Genomic DNA, 8,873 nt, shown 5'->3' on the forward strand with positions numbered 1-8,873 from the left:
ATTGGTGCATTTTACCTTTCTAAAGACTAACAACGTAGTAAAGTATTATTATTAAAGACTACCAAATTTGATCTCATACTAAAAAAAATAATTGCTAGTGTGGACATTTTCTGGGTCTTCAGTGGAATACTTCTGAATTGATTTGAGGATATGTTTAATGTCAGCCTCGAACTGGTTCGGTCAATAGCCAATTTCAGAGCGATATTGAATGTAAAGCTCAAATGAGCAGAGCCAAAGTTGCTTAGATCCTTTGCAATATTTTTATGTTCAGTTCAGTAGGTTTTATGGCCACCGGACACAACTGAACACTTACAATTACAGCATATGTGTTTGTTCCTGTGACAAATAAGACTGAATGACAAATTGCAGCGCATACAATGGGGGTTAGAGTGGGTGGGTGTTAAACCTTGGGAAATGAACAGCTGATCCTGCAGGTGCAGCTGAATGGTGAACATTTTTAGACCCTAACAGACAATTGCTGAAGTGTTGGTGGCTGCAGGTCTGGTTTTAAGATGTAAAGACAGCTCATGTAGCTCATTTGCTAAATGAATCAGTATATAATTCTAAAAATTCCTCACAGCGTGTTACTTTATAATCTTGCTGGTTATTCTGCAGATACTTAAGGAACACTGAATTATTGTATTGATGCACTAATTGTGGGTCACACTGTTGCATGTCTAAAAATGAATAGAAAAAAAAAACTGTAGTGAACGCAATTAAATCCAATCAAGACTGGATTACACCGGGAATAACAATCAGCCCTAACTGTGAAAAATTAAGCTTTATTGCACTTTTGTCTGTACAAACTAAGGAAGAAGGTCACGAGGCTCTCCAGCTGTGTAGCTGATTGCAGATGTTGATAAAATGGGGCTGATTGCATGATTTGCAAAGAGCCAGCTGCAACACCAAAGAAATACAGAGTACTGTACAGTATGTTATGTACTTAATAATCTCTTATTGTCATGGATTGTTTCCAGCATGGAAGTTCTTCAAGATTTCTTGTGAATAGCATTTATCATACCACAAGACAATTTTCTTATCGTTGTTTTGTTTTGTTGGTTTTCAACATCTAAAATAATTTTTATCTAAATAACTGATGATCAGACTGAAGGTGACTTACATCCTAGTTTAATATTTAATACTTTAAAAACATTAGATCAGGTAACTGCTTTACTTCTGTGATGGTCATCTCCACCCCGCCTTCCTGCCTGTGACAGCTTCACTTTGCAGGAACTGAAGAGGAAGTGTGTTTGTGCCAGTCAGCAAAGCTGGCAACACATGTGCCTGTTATGACTGTTCCAAACCCTGGAGCTCTGTTGCTGCTCGGCTTTCCTCTTTGAGACAGCCCTTTGGATTTTAGTTGCTGGTTGCTTTGTGTTGTAGTGTACAACGCTGCATTCAGCACTTCTTTACTTAAACCTCTGACTTTAATGACTACCCCTCCCTGCCTGTCCTGTGTTTCTTTTTTAATGAAACAGACAATTTCTTAATCAACTTTGCTGTTCGTATCTTCTTTATTGTCACCGTGTCACCAGGTCACCTGGTGCATGAGATCTAATAATGTAAGCTATGTTTACACTTTATATCATAGTGATTTATTTTAGAGAGTGGTGAGTCATGACAGGAGTAACTGTCTGCATCGTCCAGAGCAGCTTCGACCCTCTCTTATCTCACACTTTTATTGCACAACATCAGTTCTGACCATCTTTCATATCATGTTTTATCTGTTTGTTTTAGGATTAGATAAGCTACTTGGGAATATTGCAAAAATACTTGTTGTTTTTTGTTTTGTTTATTTTATCTCTCTTTCTTTATTCCCTCTCTGTTCTGAAGTTCTGAGCGTTCAGGTACACAAGAAGGAAGCAAACTATAAGTTAACCATTTCTCTTCCACAATGCAAAATTTTAGATTCAAATATAAGTTGAAAAAGTTGAAAAAATAATAATAAAAAAGATAGGTGACTTGATTTGGACAAAGGATGCTGCAAACATTGAGTTTGTGACCACACATCCATTTCCTGTTAGCCAGAGCACCATTTTTTCACAGTTTGACGATTTCCATCACATTAGTGAGCTTTAAGAAAGCTGTAAAAGGAAAATCTGGGTGAGCAAAGCCATCACAATTCATAATTCAACGCAGTAAAGCAATTTTGAGAGTTCTGTAGTGTGATTTAAGGACGAATGAGGAGACTCCCCTCAGAGCTGAATTGGACCAGAAAGAGAACAGAGTCCTCTTTCAAACAAACCCACAGTGTGACTTCACAAAGAACTGGATCCCTTTTGTATTGCTCCACTTTTTGGTTCCACAAGTATAGTATTTAGTCCATTAACAACATTTTGCCCAAGAGCAGTCTAAAATCCTATAAAGAAACCCAAGGCTTGAAAACACCTTTTATCGCTGTCTGATTCATAATATAACATCAAATATTATTCAATCAAATCTTATGAAGTGGTTGAAAAATATGTTTCGTAAATAATTAATTGGCAAAATGTAGAAAAAGGGAATGCCACCAAAGAACAAACTTTCTTCAACAAAAGTGTTGAACATTAACACATCTCTCCCAAAGCTGGCAGACTTGCAGACTAGGTGGCAAATGAATCATGCAGTTAAAGAAGAAAAGTGTAAAAGAAGAAACAATCATTTAAATACCTTATACATAATGTTATATCAACTGGGAATGAACATTTTTATTAAAAAAAAAATAATGCTATCATTGGTTTATGATATGTGTATCAGATATGACTGGCTAAAAATGACTAAGAGGCAAGTCTTATATTTAAAATTATGTTAGTTTGTTCAATTACCTTTCATCATCTGAAAATGGGTGATTATGAATAAAAAATTGTTAAAAGTCCTAAACAGTTACTTTATACTTTTTAAGCCCCTCGAATTAAAGTTTGTTAGCACTTCAATCACATATTGATTTTTCATTGTGGTAGTACACTGAAAAAAATATGTTGTTGGATTTACTTAATTCAATGGTGGACATTTGTTGCACACAGATGTTTTGCTTTGGCAGCAACTTAAACAATTGAGTTAAATTAACACAATTTATTCATGTTCAATAAACCTGTGCAATTTGTGTTGATAAAATGTGACTTAAACATGTTTTGATGAAGTAATTTGAGCTCTTGAAATATTTTAATCCTTCACAATTTTCTCACTTTATCCCAACACCATTCAATAACTTTTACCCAATACTACTTGGTCACTTAAATACTACATGTTATCTTCAAATTACATTTTGCTATTATATTCTAGTATCAAATACACAATTTTCAAATGGAGGCCTTATAACAGATTATATTGTTCTCTTCCAAGATGGTTGCTGGCATCCACCAGTAACCTTTCAAAACAAAATGTCTAATTTCACTGCATTGACAGTAGGTAAAGAATTAAACTGACATTACTCCACTACTGAATCTATATAAACCAACAGTTAAATAATGTCAGTTCTTCCGTGTTCTCTGGAATCAATCACAGCAAAGAAATTAGACTCTTTCTTTTGAAAAATGTTGGGAAAGAACAATACAAAACATTCTATTTAAGGCCTCTGACGTCAAGATTCAGTTAAACAACAATTATAACTAAACAATTTGAGGTAATGTTAGTTTCCATTAACATTAAATTAGGTTACTGAATTGGCAAACACCTTCCTATTAACATTACCCATTTTACCCCAATAACTAAAGAAATTAGCACTTGCAGGTCAAAACCTTTATTCAAGAGATGCAAAAATAACATTGATACGGTGAGTGACTGTCAAAAATTACGGCACTGATCATACTGTGACATCTTGGTTCAAAACAGCAAGCTTAGAAATATTCAACGTTCTTTACTTCAACTGAATGAAACTGAAAATACCATTTCACACGACCCATATGGGATATTTAGACTGCATAACTGTTCATGCTACATCTCTTCACTAGTAAAAGAAAGAAAAAATACAAAGAGAAATTTAAAAATGCTGCCAAACAGACAGAGAACTTGTACAGAGCAAAAGGAAAAACAAACAACAACAACAACAAAAAAACGGCTCGTCCTCATGGCAGTTGCAGTGTATATAAAAATGAACCCTGCGATCTGTTCCTGGAATTGAGCTTCAAAAATGCAGCAGAACAAGTGTGAGATTTAAATGTCTTCTCACCTAGAGCTGGTCACCTCACATGCATAACAGTGAGCTTCGTTGCAGGAGCAGTTTTGTCTTAGTTGTGAGCTTTTCTTGAGAGCTGAGTTGCTTCCAACTCAATTACCACCCTTTGAATCACCTCAAAAGTGTAGCAGAGTTGTGATGGGTAACTCATATTGAAGGAATAAAAAAGGTCCAAACAGCATGGCTACTGCAAAGGTCACGTTATCCAGATCTTGAAGAACTACTATACCCTCGATGATGATGCCAACGTCAGAAAAGTCATTGCCTGGTGCATCCTCTGGAGACAGATGTTCATTGTGGTTTTCTCAATCTGTGCAGTGGCCTCAGTCAAGTCCTGGTTAAACACAAAACATTTCTTTAAGATTCCTTTTTAAACTCATCTCTTTTGAATCTACCAGTTCTAATGTTAGAGTAATTTAAACCAATGCAAGCAACATAGTAAATAGCTATAGCCAAAGAGTGGCCTGCCATGCTGCCATTCATGGTCTAACAGAGTTTCTAAGAGAGGGTGAAAAACATAATTTCAAATGCTTTACATTAGTTTTTCTTAGAAAGACACCGGCCCATCAGAAATCCAGGTTTTGTCACTCAGAAGATGTTAGAATTTAGACTTTCAGCCCCACAATTTGGTTAGCTGTTGGTCTTTTTTTTTTCAAACAAAAGCTAATGTAAATATTGGTGGGATTTTCCTTTGTTCACTAGAATGACAAATTTAAAGTTTTTTCACACTGATGTGACCCCTAATACAGGGGTGGGGCCTCAAGGGCCGGCGGCTGAGTTCACTACCAGGCCTCATGTGAACTTCAAATTATTAAAGAGGACTACTGGTCCTAACTGGTCCAATGAGGATCAAGTGGATAACTAAATGCATTTTAAAATGTTGCAAAGCCACAATCTACTCATAAAACACTCACCATGAACTCCTGCACCAAGATGTTGCAATTGTCTTTCACACAGATGCGGAGCACTTTGATGAGACTCCCTTTGAGCATTAATGTCATCCTAAAGTATTATAACAAAGAAAACAGAGATTTGTGAACTTTTCAGTAGCACAGAAGAAAATGATCCCAGACCAAAACTTAAACCAGTCAACATGCAACACCAGCATCTACAAAGCAATATCAAAAGTTCCTGTTTGACATCAACTTTATGGATATATAGTTTCCAGAACATTTATTTTTTTAAAAAGATCAATTTTTCTCAGTGGGCCAGTAAATGCATGACGAAAATTATGGCATCCTTTCGGTGGAATCAGTACTCACAGGTAATAGTTGACTGTTTCAATGGATGCAGCATAAAAATCTTTTACTGACCTAATGCAATACATATACACTTTGTAGTTAAAGAATTTTAAAGTTCTTACTGTCATCATGGCAGCTACATCCTTTAGCTTTGTGCCCTGTTCCCCCGATCACTTTGCAAACACTTTCAGCAGACTGTCAGAGAGAAACTCAGCTCCGTCAGAAACCTGTAAAGGCATGGTTGGGATGCACTGGAATGCTGCATTTTATCTGAAATGACATAAAATTATTTTGAAATAACAGCAGGCACTGTGCTTGGTTAATCAGTAATGTTTTGTTGAATAAAAACTGTGTTTCCAGATCTTATGGGATTAAAAAAATCCAAAGATGTTTATTTCTGATTTGCAACCCAAGAACCCACAAGTTACAACCTCATTTTAGTTCAAGTGTGCATTAATGTGAGTCCAGTAATCACCTTTCTGACAATACATACAGGTATAAGTCAAACCTATGGCAGATTTTGGATTTCTCAGTTGTATTAATAGGGTGGTCTATTTGAGTATGCATGCACCTAATAATTATAAAAAACCTATTATAATTAAGTTACAGAAACCTTAAGCGAAAATAGAACTTTCTTACCATAACACCTTGAACCCACAATCCATCAGCTGACTCCTGGTGAAATGCAGAATAGAGGTCGTCTCTCAATGTGCATCAACAAAAACAAAAACAAAAACAAAAGGACAGCAGGTGAGGGCAGGAGGGGTAGGGATGTAAGCTAGCATAATACCGCTGATGATATTAGCTAAAGCTGTTCAATGTCCAAAATCTCACTAACACCATGGTGCAGTAAATACACAATGTAACTGAAGAGTCAGTTGACAAATCTATTCACACAGAAAACCAAATTATGTTATGAGTGCCTCGTAATTAGGTTTAATGTGATATTACGGCTCTTGTGCCAAAGACAAATTCAAATGAAAAAGCGCCAATTCTTTGATAACAGATAAAACAGCAAATAAGCTAACGGCTCTTTTTTAGCATGTTACATGGCGGCACTTTAGACGTTTAACTACATTTGGCTGAAATATGGTAAAAATGAATTCAAAAAATCAAGACATACCAAAAACGTAGAGTTGGCTGCTCGATTTGACTGAGATGGATGCATTTTTTAAACCACGATCCAAAGCCCGCGAGATGAAATCACGCGTGGTTTCACGAGATTTAACGTTGCTATCTTATTGACTTACTTCACCTGAACATGATATAAACAATTTAATACACCCTTTCTGCATATCATGTAGTTTTTACACTATATAGTTACATTTATCTTTAAAACATGAGGCAATTGTGTTAAATGCATGCAAGATGCTTACATAAATCCAAGAGATGGCCAGTCCCTTTTTTTCAGTGTATATGCAGGCAGAAACAGTGTTAATGTCCAAATATTTATGGACCTAACTGTATGTATAGCATACATACATATAGCAGACTGAAATGATCTTTCTACTCCATTGTGAGACTTCCCCTTTTCTGTCTCTACATGTCTGTCTCTCATGTCCTTGTTCGTAGTAAGTAAATCTCAGAGCATTGGGTAGAGTGGGATATGATGCCCAAACAGATTACCCAGATGGCAAGCAATTTTACATATTATAATATTGTTGATAAAGAATTATTTGAAGAGTTAGCTAAACAGTTAGCTGCATTGGTCTGCAGTAACACACCCCGGGGCCATTGTGGCATAATCCAAGGTCACGGTTTCTAACTGGCAAAGACCCACTGCTGGAGTTTTATTAATCTACCCATATATATACACGCGTGGAATAGTTTTCTATACGAGATCGCTGCAAAAAGTGCAGCCTTACCTAATGTCCACCCTACTGTTACTCATTTATATTAAGATTTAAAAATCTAGTTGGTATTAGTATGGGGAGTAACCTTCAGTAATTCAGTAGTACATTCATGTAATTGTAAAAAGCATGATAATATAATTAAGTAATCCAAAGTATTCAGAATACGTTACTCTCATTGAGTAACGTAATGGAATATGTTACAAAATACATTTTGGGGCATGTATTCTGTAATCTGCAGTGGGATACGTTTTAAAAAATAACCTTCCTAACACTGATTACTAACATTACTAACTATCAGAATTTTGGGGGGTGTAGAATATCTGCAATTTCTACACGTTAACAGACCTTGAACAGACCTCATTAAAGGTGCATAAAGAGAAAATGCCATGTAATACTGTCTACATGTAATAGTGTCTCACAAACTGTCTATACGTACCACATCATATCGAGACAGATACTGTACAAAGAGAGAAGGAAAAACCACTAGTTTGTGAAAATAGAGCCCTTGGTGTCTAGACGAGAATAATAATTCACTTCCTACTCTTCTTCGCCCTCTGGATAAAAATCAAAGTGAAGTCAATAATCTCCAAACCCATTGCTGAGATACTGTACATGCCTTTCCCACCTCCTTCAACAACTACCAGCTGGAGGTAAGTTTAGGGGGACAGAGCTCAAATTATGGGAAGTCAAACTGACACATGAAATGACACCCCTCCTGTCTCCTCCTCCAGCTTTCTATGTAATTGCTTAGCTGTGATTGACAGGAGAAAGTTACACCTTCAGCCTCAAACTTCTCCTTGTGGAGTGGATGGGTTTACTTGAAATTCACATTAAAAAGGAGTTTAGAGCTGTTCTGAGACTCTAGCCTATCTCAGATCATTTAAGGCTGTTACTAAAAATCCTTTTTTAATCTGTAAAGAAATGACACTGGTGTGGAGTGATGCAGGTGTTAAAAAAAATGATGTAAATTGACTAATGTGTTTAAGCCCCAAAGGGGTTTCTGAGCTTCCTGCTCGAAAATGCAATGCCCAAATGTAATTGATTATTTCTCTGCAATTACAAACTCTGTACTTACAATCTTGGTATCAAAATAAAGATAACACTTGTGAAATTTCATCAGAGGTGTAAATATTGAAGCATATATTACTGTGTCAAAGTTACTGAGACTGGAACACGGAATAATTAAGTCGATTTTATCCTCGCCTAATTTTTCTTTTTTAATTTTTAGCATATAACCCTTTCAAAAATATGCCTCAGTTCACATTTCATTCAAGAAATTCAGTAACCAACATATAAACATCATCTGTGCAAAGGTTTATGTTTCTAAAGTGAAACAGTGAAAAATTACAGCACTGTCAATACATGAATATCCAGATGTTGGACAAAAATGTCCAATTTTGGCACACAATTGCACACCATGCCAGTTGAATTTTTTAGGTATTAAAGAGCAGAAATTAATTTTATTAACAGGCCTAAAAATGCTTTTATATATATATATATTTTTGAAGAATTAACCACACATTTACATGGCAATGGCCCTTTTCTGCCGTGCGCATAGAGCGTTTGATTGGCCACTGGCCCTTTAAACTCTGAGGGCTGTAACTTTGGTTTCTTTTGGTCCATTTG

The 8,873-nt window shown here is 36.0% G+C and overlaps 1 long non-coding RNA gene across 1 annotated transcript; it reads right to left on the bottom strand.

The window, feature by feature from the left end:
* Positions 1–2,965: 2,965 nt before the first annotated feature.
* LOC309718190 lies at positions 2,966–6,482 on the bottom strand. The gene is made up of 4 exons (XR_014279907.1): positions 6,034–6,482; positions 5,517–5,664; positions 5,068–5,155; positions 2,966–4,487 (listed from the first exon to the last, which is right to left on the bottom strand). It is a non-coding gene; the product is annotated as an uncharacterized lncRNA (long non-coding RNA).
* Positions 6,483–8,873: the final 2,391 nt, after the last annotated feature.

The sequence above is a fragment of the Aulonocara stuartgranti genome (assembly GCF_965226115.1).
Source record: "Aulonocara stuartgranti genome assembly, chromosome: 12".
Classification (NCBI taxonomy): Eukaryota; Metazoa; Chordata; class Actinopteri; order Cichliformes; family Cichlidae; genus Aulonocara; species Aulonocara stuartgranti.